The sequence below is a fragment of the Topomyia yanbarensis genome, chromosome 2 (genome assembly GCF_030247195.1).
Source record: "Topomyia yanbarensis strain Yona2022 chromosome 2, ASM3024719v1, whole genome shotgun sequence".
NCBI lineage: Eukaryota > Metazoa > Arthropoda > Insecta > Diptera > Culicidae > Topomyia > Topomyia yanbarensis.
In genome coordinates, this window is record NC_080671.1 from 165,199,624 (window position 1) to 165,218,669 (window position 19,046).

General features: G+C 39.6%; 1 protein-coding gene across 3 annotated transcripts in view; it reads left to right on the plus strand.

Moving 5' to 3' along the window:
- Positions 1-466: 466 nt before the first annotated feature.
- Positions 467-19,046, plus strand: part of LOC131682018 (cGMP-dependent protein kinase, isozyme 2 forms cD4/T1/T3A/T3B) — a 589,291-nt gene continuing 570,711 nt past the window's right edge. The window contains exons 1-2 of one of the 3 annotated variants that reach the window (XM_058963167.1): positions 467-483; positions 17,391-17,631. The gene's annotated coding sequence lies outside the window, so the exon portion shown is untranslated. The other 2 variants (XM_058963165.1, XM_058963166.1) reach the window with 2 other exon arrangements.

Below are 19,046 nucleotides of genomic sequence, written 5' to 3' on the forward strand. Positions count from 1 at the left end.
AAAATGTTCATGAAATGCAAAAGAAACGATCACCTCTACCTGCTCCAATAGCGCACCAACGCTAGTACTAACACATTGCCTCCCCCAACGGTTGTGTGCGTATCATGCGGCGCTGATTGTGGCAACTCGCGACCATGCTGCACTTACACTTCATACAAGTTGCGACTTATCTCGCGACCGGCTCTCTTTTTCTCTTTATCTCCGCAGCTCGGCAGCAGTACCACGACTACTTAGTGGGTTCTGGTGGTACCTACGTATGATACTACACCATCTCCGGCGGATAGTACTGTATATACATATCATATCTCGCGTCCGTAGCTCACAACGCTCATACATGGAGCCCCGCACGAGAGCGTGGTTTGGTGATGTACTTTTCCTCCCAGCGGTGGTGGTGGACCGCGTTAGTAGTCGTCGTGCCGTAGCAGGGCTTAAGCTGACTTTTCTGTATCTCTTCGAGTCCCCCTTTCGTCGTCAGTGTCTTTGGTTGGAAATTTGTTAGCCCAATAGGGACATTTTTTTTCCTCTCGCTGGATAGCACTAATTTGCTATCGAACCGCGGTGCGTTGCACGGGCCACCACTATTCTTTTTTTCGACGCCTCGCGGTGTGGGGTGCGTGTTGTCACCCGAAGTGCTGACCGAAGCTAGAAGAGCCAAGAGTCAATAAATAGACTGGAAAAGCGCGAAAATCGTTCAAATAGGTGCGGAAAATCGTCGCGGTTAGTGTCGGAAAGTGTGTTTGCCAAGCAAAACCTGATCACGAACAGGTACAGGAGGGGAAAATTTCCATATTTCGTTGAACCCGTCGCCAGTGATTGCCGTGTGTACGGACGCGTCGAATGTGTGTCACTTGGCGCAGCATCTTTCGATCCTCGCCGCCGTCATCGTTTCGCCACCGTTTCATCTTCGTTTCGATGGGTCACACAGCGGTCGCTCGGTCGGTCGGATAAGAACGTTTCCACTTTGTGTTGAGTGTCGTTTACTTGCGCATAAGCGTTTGGATTAAAGTGCGAGAAACTACGCATACCACCATCGCAGAATCAAACTTAAGCAGTGAGCAGTAGCGATATTGGCTCGATCGGTACAGTGTGACGTGATTTCGTTGGCTAAGCTGGCGGCAAATAAAGAAGCAAGATCCATCAAAACAAAGCAGTGCGCGGGCCCTGTTGCCTCTGTTCCACCTACGAAATACACGGTGGATGATATTTTTGACGTGTTTATATTCGTTGGTAGTGGTGGTTTAGTGCGGCCGGCGTTGTGTGATGTGTGCGATCAGTGAAGCAGAATAAGAATGAAACTGATTGTTCGGTGCGAGGCGATGGGGTTCTAAAAAGGAATTCGGGTGTCATAGCAACAGTGATCATTTTCGTCAATTTTTCAAAATATTTTGAAAAAAAAAATCGCCGCTTCGTTTGGTCATTATTGTGAAAAAATGTTACTTTGGCACTGAATGGAGGGTTTCTTCAGGTTAATTCGAAAGACCTGTTTTTAGGTTTTCTTTCGGCGATACAAAGAGTGTTATTTTATTCACCAAAAGTCCAGTTAATAAACATTTGAATATGCTTTTTTGCTGAATCAGGATAATTGACTAAGTGATAGTGAATCGCCTCGAAATTGTTGTTTTGTGATGTACAACTTAATCCACAAAAAAAATCAAATGCATTCGTTGAAGGAGATGTTTCTCGATATATTTCTGGGAGGTTTTTTTTAATAATTAATGATGCTAAAGGGTGAGCCGTTAATTATAGCGACATTTCAGATTTATTGGTAAAATGGCTATAGTTCTCGAAATGAAACTAAAGTTTTACAGTAGTTCAGAACATGAATTTACTCCAGCTTACATATTGCGAATAAATTTTAGGATCAATTTCAGTAAAACGCTCCACATTTTTTTTTTTGATTGACGCCCTCCATTGGAGCTTATACAATCGTTTCCGATACCCACATACCCCTCTCAATGGTTTTTGATTATAATGTCCCAAAGGAAATTCTGCGCCTTGAACGTTTTCAACCTGAGTCGATTCGGAGCCCTCTAGCCGAATTATTGCGAAACATTTTTTGACCCACTCCCGCATTTAAATGTTTGGATTCCGCTTTAAATGAGCAAAAAGCTCTCTGTCAGTTTTTTGGTGTAATTCCCGATTTTCGTCCATCTACCGACTTGTGATCCACTGTCATCTATTCCTGAATCTTTCGGAGGACCTTTGAGATGACCGAATAAAGAACACTCAGGTTTTTTTACTTGGGTTTTTAAAATTTACGCGGATTTTGAAATTTGCGCGGTTTTCATTTACGCGGATTTTGAAATTTACGCAGTTTTCATTTACGCTGATTTTGAAATTTACGCGGATTTTTTAATTTGCGCGGTATCAATGCGGATTTTTAAACTTACACGGTCTTCATTTACGCGGTTTTCATTTACGCGGAATTTGCAATTTACGCGGTTTTCATTTACGCGGATTTTGAAATTTAAGCGGGTTTCATTTACGCGGATTTTGAAATTTGAGCGGTTTTCATTTACGCGGCCTGTATGTCCCGCGTAATAAAACCTGTGTGTATATCCGTAAAAATTTTCTCAAGGCGCAATGCGACAACCCAGGATTTTGCATATGCGCGAGTACAATCCTTTCACCCACGGTTTGCATTTCTACTTTCCATCCAGCTATGTAAGATCTGCAGAAAACTCCCTAGATGTACGGATTTAAAGGTACGGATCGGTAGATAAAATGTACGGTAAAGAATTTTTTCTACGGATTTTTCTCTGGGGTTCTTTTGAAGAAGGGTTCCGAGAATGGTACATGGATATATATTCTATGGGGAACGCTCGGGCTGAAGCAAAAAGTACACTGAGTATCGTGACCGTTGTCTTTGATATGTAAAATAGACTGTGGTCCAGATGGCTGATTCGCCTCATTAGTATCGGCAATCGAACAATCAGTGCGCACAGAGACCAATGAAAGCTAGAATTAAAAAAATCCTAATAGAAGCGGAATATTTTCGAATATGGATTAATCTTAAGCAACGGTAAATATGAAAATTCAGCAAATTCGCACTTATTAGTAAGGCTCTTTGCGGTACAAATGCAGGAAGCAAATGGGTTTCCAGTAAAGCAGCCGAAGATACAGCCGAAACCGGAACACAGTTCGCATCTAAGCTGCGTACGGCTACCGTAACCAAACTTATGCCAGAAGCAGCTTTCACTGCAATATACTAGGATGCAGAAAACATAACCTAAAACTCTGATCTTCGGGGAGGTAAATGCAAACGAAGAAATCTTTTGCTTAGTTATTAGTAAGGAGAGTCTCCACTCAACCACCACCAACAACAGATAGGTTGATACATATCGGCGCAGCCAGAAGTAAATATGGATATCTGTAACACCTATGTACCACAAAATGCTATTAAGAAGCACACTTGAAAAGGCCCGAATTGGGCAACGCGCTCCAAAACTGGTCGATTTGATAGGTTCTCGATATTTCTCCGATGTCATTGATGTCAGGACTTTCTGATAACCGAACGTCGATAGTGATCATGTAGTGTGTGAACTGACAGCTGGCTGGGGTCCACTAGGAGGTTGATAACTGTCTATTATCTTTCTCCGGACGAAACCAACCTAGAGGCCATGTGGCATCCGGCGGGTTGAAGTTTCCTAACCAAGAATTGAACCACTGGGTTCTTACTCCCGACAACTTAAAGCAGGTCCTCAAGTCAAGGCGTTTTTCCGTACCGAAGACTGCTAGCCATTTGCAGGACTAAAATATGCCAGTCGCGCACGGAGTGTCATGGGTCTTGCCGTTACTGTGTTAAGCGAATCTCTGACACAGTCGACGTTTGTTTCTTCGCAAAGCATGAGATTCAAATGGTGGTCATGTCCCTAATACCCATGTCGGGGTTCGCTATAGGCGATGTTAATCCAACGTGTTCGGTATCTTCTAGCTACTGCACAACAAGTGCTAATGATGTAATGTGTAGTGCTGTCATCAAGTATGGTTAGAGTGGCGCAAATTAATCTTCAGCGAACACATAAAGCAACTATAAATCTATCCCACCTTGTGCAGAAAGGAAAAGCTTCTATAGCTTTGGTTTAAGAACCGTCTTGTCGTAAAGGAAACTTATATTGGAAAGCTGCTTAACTCCGTCTTCATAGCTTTCAACAAAAAAAGGCATTACAAATCCACGTGAAGTGCCTCGTGCATGTATGTGTACTTGCGAATAGTGCTTTTGACGCACGTCTTAAGTGGACCCTACGCGAGCAGAAATATTGTTAACAAATCGATTAGTGATCAATATATTGATGGTGTAAGGGTATTTTGAAAATATTGATAATGTAGAAATCAAATGGGATTGATGTATTCAAGCAGTCTTGTTAATATTTTTATTGACAATATTCCTGTCTCGGGTCCTCTTTATATCCGACCTCACAACTCGCGATATTTGTGCTGTCAAAGTCAGTATGATAACATACACAAGAAATACGTTTATTGTTCGGCATATTTGCCGCATAATGAACCATACCCTTCTGATTATTTCAAAAGGGTTGTATCATACTGTGGCAGAAATGGATTTCCCCTCATAATCGGCAGTGATGCAAACACTCACCACATAATTTGGGGCAACTTAGATATCAATTTGAGAGGCACCGAGTTAATGGAATACCTAAGCAGTACAAATCTGCATATTCTCGATAGATGAAATCACCCAACATTTGCACAGTGTAGCAGGGAAGGGGTGTTAGATGTAACTCTCTGCTCTGATAGCACCGCGCATGAGTTAGCAAACTGGCTCGTCCGAATGAGTTCGAACTGTCGTTATTTGATCATAAATATTTCATTTTTTGATCATTTGAACATCTCACTAGATATCGTTACATATCGTAATCCCGAATGTACGAACTAGGCCCTCTGTGAAGTGGACTTGGCGACGGTTACGATTATTTCCAACTATTCAAGCTCCAACTGACGTGAATGTGGTCATGCATAAAACAAACTCATTCATATTAACAAAATTCAAGAGCTTAGTTCGCTTCAGAGCTATGCGTGCTTCTAGAGGAACCCCTTGGTGAAATACCGAAATTGTTAGACTCAGGAAGTTATGTGGATGCTTGCAGTGGTGAAGTAGCGGGGGAGGGGGGGGTGGGGCGGGGACCTGGAACCAAAGACTAAAGTTCTTCTGATTCCTCATGTCAATAGCAAGCGACATACGAAGGATTTTGTCGATATTTTTATTTTACGCGAAATGACGCACTTTTGAGTAAAAAACGTTTTTAATCCACCTAACAGTGTGATGAGACATTTCTTATAACTCTTATCACTCTTCGGATATTATATCGTTTGAGAACATTTAGAACTTGATGCTTCGCGATGTTTTTGATAACACATACTACATGGGATAGTGGCAGGACTCAGAGAATCGCTCAAATCAGCATAGGACAACATCAGCGCTAGAAATATCAAACCAAATCAATGGGATAGCGAAAAAATGGCCCATAAAATAGACATACCAACGAATTATTGTTAATGCTCTGTTAATAAAATATCAAAATTGTGGTGGGAAAACTGAATTTTCCTGAAGGGGCCACTGTACTGAGCCAAAAAAATCGAAATTTGTTTTTTGAATCGATTTGAAGTTTATACTTTACTCAAATTTCCAACGCGACTGAGAACTAAGAAAATTTTAATGAAATCGCAGCTCCTGATATCACGCTATCTCTGAAGTGCATGCGTGCATAGTTTCAAATTTTACTTCGACATCGACTTTTTCTAAAGGTGACTTCCCAGTAGTATCCTTGATTTAAATTATTATCGCTAATCCTAATGCCAAAGAACAAATAAAAACCTCACGAAAACGAACCGTTTGGGAAAATCATCATCATTACTGGAATTTTCATTTTCACGAAACTTTTCGATAACCTTCCGTCACTTGCGTTAATGCACTGGGTGCACAGTGCTCTGAAAATCGTTTTAGGGCACCAGCGGGTCTGTAAAGAATACTAAAAATTAATTCAATTCTATTCCATAATTTTCAGTTCAGCAATTCGAGAAATCGTGCTCACCGCAAGCCATGAAAAATAGACTACGTTGTGAAGCGATGGTCACTATTTATTAAAAAAATCACGGTTAAATAAAAAATAAAACTATTAAAAAATTTCAAATAGTTTATAATTTTCACAAATTTATTAGGAAAAATTGTTTAATAAGCTTTCGTTATATTGTGTAGGAAAAAAGCTGAAAAATTCAGTATTTTCTCTATCTGCAACATATAAACCCTTAAATATACCAATTAATTGGTATACGAATTGGAATAGGTTCGCCAAATTTTGGAAGAAGTCTATAGTCCCTTGAAAACTACCTAAAAATTGTTGTAGTTCGATGCAATAAAAAATCCCCAAAAATGAAATGTACCTATTAATGTGAAACACAGTGAATACTACATACAATAAAGACCCATTTTTATCAATCTCATGGTGTATTTTAGGCTGACAAAATGGGGACATTGACTAAATCGGGCAATTTTTTTCTTTATAATAAACTGAAGCTGTTAAAATATTCTTCTCGTCCCTTGATGTAGTCTGATAACTATTTCTGATTATGATGAACTTTTTATTTTCGCACATTGCGCATATCTTCATGATAAGGAAAACATGCTCAAGAAAGGATTTACTCGAATTCAGTCTTGTTCGTCTGCTAGAGCCCATCAAACATATGTTCATATTTGGCTGATAAAATCGGGGTTTCAATGTGTTATAATAGATATTCAGCATTCGAAGAAGTTTCTTTTGAACGAGTGTAGAACGACTTTGTTTCTACTTACTTGAAATCATGCTATCTTGACCTTAAATTACTGTTTTTAAACATTTGACCTATACATATAATTGGTCATACAACAAAAATCAAATGCTCATCAAAATCGATCAGGACGTTATCCTCGTTATTAATCATATTACGTTTCCGTCTCAACTCGACGCATTCCCAAAATAAAAACCTGTTTTAATCCACCTAGTGGTGCAATTGTGCTTGTCTCATTTGTCCCGACTACGATTCCATGGCTGGTTATGTTCAATACAATGGTGGAAATGAATATTACAAGTTCAGTACGATTTGCACATACATACAACGGATCGACAACCATGATCTTGAGATACTATGTGATACTGAAACATCGCTTGAAACCAGTGGCGGATCATGGAGAAAGATCTGGGAGGTCCAGGTCCTGCCGAAAATTTTGATCTTGTTAAGAAATTTAAAACTAGTTTTAATTTTAAAGTAGCAACCCCTCACTGCATACTCCCTCCGGGCCGGTATGATTGACGATTTTTGGAGTGATTGCATAACCTTTCTATATGAGAAAGACAAAAATGTACCAAAGTCCAAAAAAGTCAATTTTTGTCAAATATCTCAATGTTTCATGCATTTTAAAGTCATTTGGCATCAAAAATACAAATTTGATTTTGAAAATTTTTCATTTCAGTTTATATTGGAATTTGCTGTGTGATTGCACTCTTCAACTCGTAACTCCGGAACCGAAAATCCAATCAATAAAAAAATCAATAGCAGCCGATGGGAAGGTTGTACCTTTCATTTGAGACTGACTTTGTGCAAATCGGTTCAGCGATCTCTGAGAAAGAGAGGTCACATTTTTTTCCACATACACACATACACACACAGACATTTTCCGATCTCGACGAACTCAGTCGATTTGCATTTGACACACGGCTCTCCGGGTCGGAGTTGGATTGACGAGTTTTAGAGTGAAAGAGAAAGGCAAAAACATTTTTAGCAAATGTTGAAAGTTATGCATTTTTTTGGTGAGCAGTTCTATGTTTCATAGACATTAAATCGATTTTAACTTCGCTTCCTATTAAAAAAAGACCGTTATTACAGTACATATCTACAAAAACGAGCTCAATTTGAAAATAAATCTGAGGATTATGATTGATTACAGAACTCTGGAATTTTCTATTGGAATGTGTTCAGGCAGGAATTTGATATTGATGCTATTAGACAACTGTGAAATCAAGACCAATAGATCAGTTACATATCAGGACCCCATTCCGATAATTTATCAAAAGTCCTCATGATGTTTACAACAACAGGTTATCAATCTACGGATCAGATAATTGTTATTGTAATATTGAATTAAATCAGTCTGCATCAATAAATTTTAAACTTCAATCCAATATTTTTTTGGGTGTGCTGGGGGGGGGGGGATTTGTATGGTGTTAAACCCCAAAACCTTCTCTTGGCTACGCCGTTGCTTGGAGTTATTTATTTCGCTTTTCATTTTCCGATATGTTTCAGATCGATCTGATGGTCATAAGTTAGAAAAATTGCAGTCAGAAGGTTCGCACAAATGAACATTTTGGCACTGATAAGTTATCAAGTTCCTTCCAGACAACTTGGAAGTGTTCGGTGATTATTTCTAGCGGTTGTAGATAGTAAAATGAAATACAAAATTCGTTTTATCGAAATAATGTTTAGCTTATTTCAATGGATTATTACTATATTGAACAATAAATAGGCGACAAAGAGTAATAAACAAACAACAAGCCATAACTTTTAAAGTATTCAAAATAGATATTTAAAATCTTTAGTGAAGTTATTCGCAAAAGTAAGAGCTACAAATTTGCTGAAGACATCATTTCGATATAATCACTTCCAAGAAAATTTGTGAAAATATCTCACTCATAGGGGGATTAATCAGCAAAAGCACAATACCAAAAGAAAGGGCATATTACCTCCATTAAATTCTCCGAAGATACTATTGACCTAAAATAAGCCGTTTTGGCGTTAATAATAGATTACATGTTTTTGGTCATATTTCTGGCAATGGTAAATGATAAAAATCTTTCGTCCGCATTTAATGTTAAATATCTTTTTTGATAATAGTCCGATTTCAACAATCTATAGCTTGTTCGAAAGGTATTCCTTAAAGCTGTCTAAAAACATATAAATTGTTAATCTATGTTGTCAATTTCGGCAGATAATTAAAAAAAAACTGCAAAAAACGCCATTTTTACGCATTCAAACATTCATATCTTGGAAACTAAACATCAGAATCAAAAACAAATTAATAGCGTTCATACTGTTTTTTAGTTCTTTCATTTAAAATTGGTTTGGATAAGATCGGTTCAGCCATTACTGAGAAACACGAATGAGAATTTGTCCGTTACATACACACACACACACAGACACAGACACAGACATTGTCCCAAATCGTCGAGCTGAGTCGATTGGTATATAAGACTCGGCCCTCCGGGCCTCGGAAAAAATCTTGAAAGTTCGAGCGAATTCTATACATTTCTTTTATAAGAAATGTAAAACGCCGAAAATGTCATAAAAATCGACACAAAATTGTTAATTGAAAAAAATTAAGCAATAAAAAAATTAAATCCTACGTAGGACGCTGGAGAAATCAATTTTGAATATACTGTGAAAATTTCGAAGTGATCAAAAATCATTTGTTTGAGTTACATTTCCGGCCAGCTCAAAAAAGTGGTTTCGAGAAAAACTCGGTTAAAGTTTTCAGTACACACGGAATATACATAAAAGGCGTTTCGGCAGAAATGAAAATTTGAATATTTATGTTTAGTTTTCGTCGTTCGTATAGTTTTGGAATATCATTTTTATCATCCTAAAGCACATTTTAGACTAATAAAGGGCGAACACGAAATTATTGCGACACCGAAAATGTCATGCCAATTTTCTTATAATGTTTAAAATCAAACCAAATTTTTAGGGTAGTTTTATACATATATTTACTTCAAAAATCAAAAGACAAGTTAATCGATGGAGCCTTGAGTGTAAAATTGAACGCATTTTCGCTTGATGCCCTCCATCAAAGTCTCTACGGTGTCATTCAGTACCAGTTTCTCAATTTTTTTTCCATTTTCTTAACATATCCTTCTCGTCTTTTGCTCTTCCGAAGTTCCCGCTTCCTCATTGCCCAGTACTGCTCCACCGGCCGTAGCTCCGGACATTTTGGCGGATTCATGTCCTTTCGAACAAAATGGACAGAATTGGCCTCATACCACTCCAGGACACTTTTAGAATAGTGGCATGATACCAAATCTGGCCAAAATAGCGGAGCTTCGTCGTGCTGCTGCAAGAACGGCAAAAGGCGCTTCTCGAGGCACTCAGATTTGTACATCTCTCCATTTATTGTGCCCTTTGTCACGAAAGGCTCACTCCTCAGTCCGCAAGAGCAGATGGCCTGCCAAATGAGATATTTGGAGGCGAACTTCGACATTTTCTTCTTCTTAAATTTGTCGTCCACATAGAACTTGCTCTTGCCGGTGAAAAACTCCAACTGGAATTTGCTTAAAATCGGCTTTTATATACGTTTCGTCGTCTATCACACAGCAGCCATATTTTGTCAGCATCTTCTCGTAGAGCTTCCGTGCCCGAGTTTTAGCCGTCGATTGTTGCCGCTCATCGCGGTTTGGGAAGTTCTGTACCTTGTATGTATGTAATCCAGCTCTCTTCTTTGCATTCTGGACGTAGCTCAGCAACATGCCGATCTTTTTAGCCAAATCACAGCTTGAGACGTTGGGATTTGCTTTAATCATCCGCTTCACCTTTCCCTCCGCGTTTTTGTTCTCCGGTCCCGGTTTTCTTCCAGCTCCTTTGCCGTGGTCCAACGTCAACCGCTCCTGGAACCGCTTCAACACTCTGGAGACGGTTGAATGGTGAATGTTCAACATTTTTCCCAACTGCCGGTGCGACAGGCCAGGAAATTCCAGGTGTTTGGAAAGAATTTGTTCTCTCGACTCGCGTTGGTTCACCTCTTTTTTGGTTAAATCGAAAAACACTACTTCGAGTTTGACAGCATGTAAACAATACACATCAATGAGAAAGTGTGCAAAATTTGGTTGATTTTTACCCAATGGTAAAAAAGTTATGCCCTGTTGAATGTGTCGCAATAATTTCGTGTTCGCCCTTTAAATGGAAAATCGTTTTTTTTTTAATTCTACAGTGTGGAAACCCCTTAAATGGAATTCTCATTTGCATTGTTTCATTAGCAAAAGTTATCTTGTGAGAATATTTCCTTGTAGTGAAAATTGGCGGCCAACATCGACATCTACCAGATGGCTCGTTGTGGAGGTAGGAGGTCTTACGCCGAGGACTACAACGCGGCGAAGCGGGGAGCTAAATGGCTCCTGGTATCGTGACAAAATTAGAAGCTTATTGGTTCACGAAACGGACATCGGTACCGAGACACATTCTGTAGTCCTTGACTGACGGTGAACATGGACTGGAGAGTGTACGAGAATTATCCCCATAGCGACCACCAGACGATTCGCTACCGCATCGGCCAATGGAACCCTGCTGCAGCACGGAGAAGGGCAACCGGCAAGCTAAAGTGGAAGACGAAAGTCTTTAACAAAAACCTCTTTGTTGAGTCACTTCGGCGTCTTAGAGCCAGAAGGCGGGCTCAGAGAGCAAGATCGGAGAGTGAGAGAGGAGCGCAAGCGATGTTTCGAGAAGGTAGGGACGCTTTTAAACGGGAGATCAAGCTTAGCAAGCCAGTTTGCCATAAGTAGTTGTGCTGAGAAGTAGACGCAAATCCCTGGGGGACGTGTACTGAGTCGTCATAACGAAGATGAGGGTCCGTCGACAGCAGCTGGGTAAGCTAAAGATAATCGTTGAGGGTCTCTTCGCGAAGCACGATCCAACTACCTGGTCACCGACACCGTACGGCGAAGAAGAAGGAACAACCAGCGGCGAAGAAGAAGGAACAGAAGCGCACAGCCGAGTGACAAGTAACAAGCTCAAAGAAGCTTCGATGCGACTAAAATCAAAGAAAGCTCCTAGTCCGGATCGAATACCAAACGTAATGCTGAAAGCTGCGATGCTTTCGGAAATGTTCAAGATGCTACTGCAGAAGTGTTTAGATGATGGCAATTTCCCCGAAATGGGGAAGGTACAGAAGCTGGTGTTGCTGCCAAAGTCACGGAAGTCACCAGGCCATCCAGCCTCGTATAGGCCAATGCCGCAGCGCTGCACAGACGTATGAGCCAGATCCTGAAGAACTACTTCCAGGGTTGAGTACTGTTGTACGAGATGAACGAAGCACAGAAGTCAATGCGAGTCGTCCTCAGAGCTCCATTTCCCGGTCCAACTCTTTGGAACGGGATGTACGATGGGCTCTTAACACTGCGGCTGCCCAGAACAGTGAAAATCGTGCGTTTCGAGGACGACGTGTCATTAACGGTGATGAGTGTGGAGACACTTGGAGAAGTGGAAGCGTCGGTGGCGGAGACAATAGACGCGATCGAGAGCTAGATGAACGGGATCAAGCTGCTAATATCTCACAACAAGACGGATGTGTTGTTGGTCAGCAACTGCAAAGCGATTCAGCGGATACAGATCACGGTCGAAGGGCATCGAAGCGTGTGCTGAAGCATTTGAGAGTGACAATCGACGACCGGTTGAAGTTTAACAACTGCGTTGATTACAGCTGCGAAAAGTCGGTCTGTTATCTAGTATTTTGTCATCGATTCTGCGATATGGAGTTCCTGCCTGGGGTGCAGTGCTGAAAACCAAGCGGAAATCTGAATATGATGTTACGGATAGTGGTCGCACGAGTTGAGATTGCGTACAGAATATCTTCGGAGGCAGTATGCGTTATCGACGAGATGATCCTCATCTCCATCACCCTGGCGAAGGATACCAAGTGCTACAATCAATGAAACGCCAGAAACGTGAGAAAGATGATGAGAATCGATCGGCTCATCCCAAACCTGTCGACCTGGGTCAATAGAAAGCACGAAGAGATGACCTTCCACCTGAAACAGCTTCTGTCGGGCCAAGGCTGCTTCAGGAAGTATCTTCATCGGTTCGGGTACGCAACGTCATCATTGTGCCAGGAGTGTGAGACCGTCGAGGAGACACCGGAATATGTGGTCTTCGAATGTCCGTGGTTTGAATCGACGTGCAGGAAGCCACTGAAAACGGGAAGACCGGACATGTAGCCTACAGAATGACAAGCGACGTAAAGACGTGAAACGCAGTCGACAGAGTCATGATGTAGATCATGGCCGTCTTATAGCGGAAACGGCGTGATGGACATCGAGCAACGGTTTCAGAAGAGCAATCACCGCCAGGGAACTCTCCGTAGGAGTAAGCTAGATCCACCGCCGAAGACTAGTCGAATAGACTGCAGTAGATTCACCGCTAGGGACTAGACTGAGTAAACCGTAGTGCTAAATGGTACAAGAAGGAAACTAAAGGGCTTGCGGTGCTAAATGGCATCGGACACGCAGCCAAAGGGCTCAAGAAGTTGTGGTACTAAAACCAACGAAGAATCGGTATCGGGAGATCTTCTTTCGCCAGGAAACTCTCGCTGTCAGATTCACCGCCGGGAACTAGACTGAGTAGACTGCGATGAGACACCACCAGTCGTTCCAGGGCTTCAGCAAACCGGACGCCCTACTCTACCGGAGTCGCAGAACTGACCTCGGCGCCTGGCTGATTGGCTCACTTTCGAACTTTTTTCGCCGGGGAACTATTCGTCGGAGTAGGCTAGATACATCGTCAGGAACTAGACCGAATAGTTCGCGAACAGGTCGGAAGCTCAACGAGGAAGTGGTACTAAATGGCAATAGGAAAACAAAGGCCCAGTATATTAGACAGTCTGAAGTTTACCGCCCAGATTGCCCTCGTAGGAGAAGAGCACTAATTCTCGACCCACAGCTACAAATTGCCACGTAGTGTTGATGGTCGAAAACTGGTAGGGTGTCGAGGATAGGTGTTGTAACCCTACTGAAAAAAGTAACTATTAAGTAGTTGGATAGCAATGTGTGCTGAGCGCATAAAAAAAATCTTCCCGAAGTAATGCCGTAAGGATATGCCGGGGAGAAATCAGATTCCGTGCAAGAGTAGTTGTATTAGCGGCACAGACTAACAGACATAACACTATGAGGGACTTGCCACAAGAAACATCGTTTCGGCAATTTTCCCAGAACACTAGCTCCACCTTTTATTCACAGTCCCAAACACACATTTGCTGATGGGTTACCCCTCAGGTTTGGGAACAATTTTTCACTATTGGTCTATCTCCCATATGCTTGTTCATATGTCAGTGGCGCCATAGTTTCAAATGTGGCCACAGTCCCAACTACAAATCTATTTAAAATGACCGTTAAAGTGGGCGAAGCATTGTTTTCGAGTGTTATGTCTGTTAGTCTGTGTTAGCGGGTCGGGTGACTAGGGGAGACTGAGGACACTTGATCCTCTTTTTTATTTTTCAATCCATCTCTTTGAGATGATAGAAAAACTAAGTATTTTTTGTCGTTTTATATAGTTTCTAGGGATGACGGCTAATTATAAAAAAATTGAATGGAAATATTACACTGGACAGAACAGCTATAAGCATTTCTGGAAAACAACAAAAAATGGAAAATTCTTAGACTAGTGGAGACTTGATCCCTAATTTGGACACTTGATTCCTCTTTGAAAGCGTGTTTATAAGAGCATGTAGGGTAATAAGCCTATTTTTGCCATGTTTCTATTATCACTCTAACCATCTGAAGCCTTTGATTAAAGCAACGTCTACCATATTTGCTTAAAGCATTGGCTAAAATGGTATTGTGATAATTGACGTATTCGATTAGAGTTTTTGCTGTACTTAAGCAGAAGAATTTCACCATTCTCATGACATTTCTGTTACTATATTGGCTCTTAATAACAAAATAAAAAGCTGAAATAATGAAATTAATAAATAATGTAATAAATCGGAACCCTCCCTAATAGGATAAAAATAGGTACCACACCCTATTCAATGTTATAAATGGATTGCGGTATTGATTAAATTGTTGTGATTAGATATTGTTATTTTTGTTACTATATATTACGCATCTCTTATTTGTTTTTTTACGAATTCCCCAAATCTCCGTGCAATTATTTTAAAAGTTATCTGATGTTATGGTTAAGCAATGTCAAATGTGGGATGCATGGTTGCTTCATATACTGTAGTAAACAATTACAGTTAAGTTTCTGTATAGCGACTCTTACACGTTCAATATTTTTGTCAATACCAGTATTGACCATATTGCAATATTTCAACCCCATTTGAAATCCACATCGTCAATACAACTTTTTTCCCTTACACGTGCAATACTTTTGTCAATACTTTAGTATCGACAAAAATATTGAACGTGTAAGGGCCGCTTATGATAAAGCGTTCATTTTTAACAAATTATTGTTGTGAATTTGGTTATGTTCAGTTGTGTGTATGAAGCATGGCGAAGGGGCTCAAATCTACACGAATTTGAAGGGATCAAGTGAACCCATAGCATCTATTTCAGCAAACTTTAACAAAAATATAGTTCAACAAAAAAGTCAGCTCAATCATAACGTATTCATAAAATTGACATTCTCCTGTAATTCTGTATGCAAAAGTATAGTATGTAGTGGGTGATTTTATCAATTGTATAAAAGTTTGTAAATTTAAAAAATAAATCTTCAGTTCTTCTGAGATTTTTTGTTTTAAATCGGTAAAAAATCGGTTACACATGTCCAATTTCTTTTGTTGGCATTAAATAAATTTATTTTCAGATAAAACTACGCAACTATTCAAGTATGTATTCTGATCCGCCTTTGAGTTACGATGATGGGATCAAGTCTCCCCGGGGATCAAGTCTTCTCAGTCTCCCCTATCAAAACCCGTTCCTTCAGTTGTTGGTTTTTGTACATTTTTTCTGCCCTCTAAAAAACATACATACATATATTGTATATCTATAGAAAAAATATTCTTATACCCCCCCCCCATTTTCTACCTACGACACTGGAACACTATACTCGGATTTTTTGTCAATATTTTTGCCGGTAACTATGGTGTATAAAAATCGGACTTTAATAAATCATTTCAGACAATAGTAACAATTGCTGCATTTGAATTAACAGACTAAAGCCTATTCTACATTACTCTGGTTATGTCTCTGACATAACTCACCAATCTTAATTCGATAAATATAAGAAGTTGGTTTGAGTTGTTATAATTTGTATCGACCTAGGTGAATTTTGAACCGACCTTCTTTACGTTGATCGTGTGATAATTCTCCTGTAAATCCTGTAAAGTGGGGCAGTACCGAGGCAAAGCTTTTGATGGTATTGCGAGAGGCTGCGTGAAATTTTCATAGTGTCCATGAAATTGCTGAATATTGTATACTGTGCAAAAAAATCACATCTGCGCCATCAACAAATTCATCCTGATTGTTTATCTTTTTCTCCTACTAACACATTCAGTTAGAACTGGATTACCACACCATATGACATTTAGCTTATTGATACTAAGTGGGTTGTTTTTGTCCCAATTTCACGTCAAAATGTTCTAGCTCCTGATTGGTTGAATTTGGCAGCTTGACAATATAGAACATGAAAAATAAAGTCAGGAATATGAATAGAATTAAAATATACTTATTACCCTATAAGAATGTCGTTTCGAAGTTCTTTTTAAAGGCTAACCATATATTTCGAGAAAGGATAAACTCCTAAGAATACAATATCAAGGTAAAAATGTTTTATCACACCCTACAAATCTCCAGTCAATGTTTGGTTCCAGTACAATATTGAATTATTTTACATTGGCAAATAGTAACCGTAGTTGAATAATAATGACATACTGAGCAGTACCTGCATACGTACTCACATTACTTGCTCATGCATCCTTGTAGCTGAGGACAAACGCTGCCAATCCTCTAACGTATGCAACAATTGCATCGAATGCACATAGAACGTGCCACGGTTGCTAAAACAAACGTAATCCATAAACACTCATTTAGAACCCCATTCTCTCATCTGTTTAGTTATTCTTCGCTTCATTACACACATACATATATCTAGAATATATATTTCACTGTTTGAACGGTGTGATCGCGACGATCGATTGGTGGTGCAGACGTTAAGCCGTGTCCTGTATATCGAACAGTTCCGATCCCGCGAACAATACAAAGAAACTACAACGCAGTACCATACCACAATAACGAACCAAATGATAAGCCTTTTAATTGTTGCTGTATTTTTTCTACTTCGTGTGTTTTGATCATCGTCGTCGTCGTCGTAATCGTCGGTGCAGTGCAATATTCAGTGCCATCGGGTAGCACGCGATCGAATGTAAATACTACCTAGTACCGAATGCTGCTGGCCATAATATAGGATGTGACGATCGCTCTATCGCTAACCGTCGAATTAGGGCGCCAGTTGAGCGGAACGTCGCGTGATAACGGCGCCTATTGTCGCTTCTGGATCCGGAATTAACTCATTGTGACAGCTTTAAGCGGTCATAAAAGCAGACAACGTCGTGCCGTAACGCAACAGTTTTCCAATTTTTTTTCATTGTGCAGGTGTAGGTTTTTTGTTTTGTTTATGTTTATCGCCCATTTCACGCCATTTAGATACCTACTAGAGGCCGTTAGTGAATTGTATTGTCACCGGTGAACTGAATTTGGTGAAACGAAAAGTGAATGAAAACCTGAGCACAGTAAAAGCGAAAATCAGTGTGTGATTTTGGTGCCCGCCATCGTCCGGAAGCTTGTCAGTGTATTTCGATCGTTTTTTCTGTGTGCGGTGCAGTTTCATTTCGCAAGAAAGCCGCATTTTTGTGGAGATACGTCAGAGGCGGTGTAATTCGTTAAGGTAAGTCGATTTGTCCTTTTTAAGCCTTCTTATGCGAAATGTTAATTTATTGTACTTTTTGAAATAAGGTTGCTGAGCCACCATGGCTTGTATAACGAATATGTAAATATGTTGATGTAGAAATTTTATTTTGTGTGTTAGTGGAAGTTCACAACAATATTAATTGAATTAGTTTGTAAAACAGAAAATTTGTAATAAACTGATTTCATATACATATGTAAGTGTAGGATAGGTCATTGCTTATTACGCTAAATACATATATTATACGCAATCATCAATGCCACAATGTGTCCTAGATCATGATGATGGCAGTAATCTCAAAATGTAAAATATATTATTATATAATTACCCTCTTTATTTTATTCTGAAATGTTCATGTAGGACATTTCTAGCCAATGCACAGTGCACCGAATTCACAATTCAGGAAAAATGTTTGTGGCTAAACCCTATATTTTAGAACTACAGTGTCTTCCAGGGAAGCCAGGTGATATTTTGAAAAATCTGTGCGCGGCCCATTTAAAAATCTGTGTCTATCTGTGTCACGGAAAACGTACAAATTTGGCTGAAAACAAGATGTGGTGTGACCTTTTTTTGGTTTTTGCGAGTGGCAAAAATTAAGCGCAAGGTAAAAAATTGAGAAATCTGTGCTAATCTGTGCATTCTAGAAGAAAGCTGTGGAAATCTGTGCGTTAAAACAGAAAACTATGGAAATCTGTGAAACACAGATAAATCTGTGCACCTGGCATCCCTGGTCTTCTGGACATATAATCAGTATCGAATAGGCCATCTCCAGATGTAGTTGGTATTAGGGTGACTCTTCTTGTTAGGGTGTCACAAAAATTATTTTCTGAATGTGAGAGATAGAATATTGTAGTCTTCAGCAATATTGTAGAAAAGTAACATTGCCGATGACGTCATAGTTATACCTCCAATGGTTTATTATTTTATAACTATTTTAATTGTGCAGCATTCCTGGTATTCCTGAGGGATTCCATGAGAAATCGGCCGACCGCAAAATATGACCATCGTCGATTCGAACGAAACTTTGCAGTTGTGTTCGGTTTATGAATTTCCATGATTTTTTTTCTGGAAATTGCAATATTTTGATACAAGAGCAATTTTTCAAAAGGACGCCAACGTTTCTACGTGCTTTAATTTCTAATGATATTTGGTCGATTACTCTATTTTATACATATTTTATACATTTACATTTATTTATATAATTACAGTGAATGAATACCTCTGTACGAAAAAATATACACTGAAAAAATGTTGTGTTGTTTAAGACTTAAATTACAAAAAAAACCTTTTTTTATTTTTTTTATATTTTGTCAACAAAACCTAAAGAGAAAAGATACATTTTGAATGTGATTTCATAATGGAGCACTTATCAGGAAAAAAGTTTTTCTAACAAT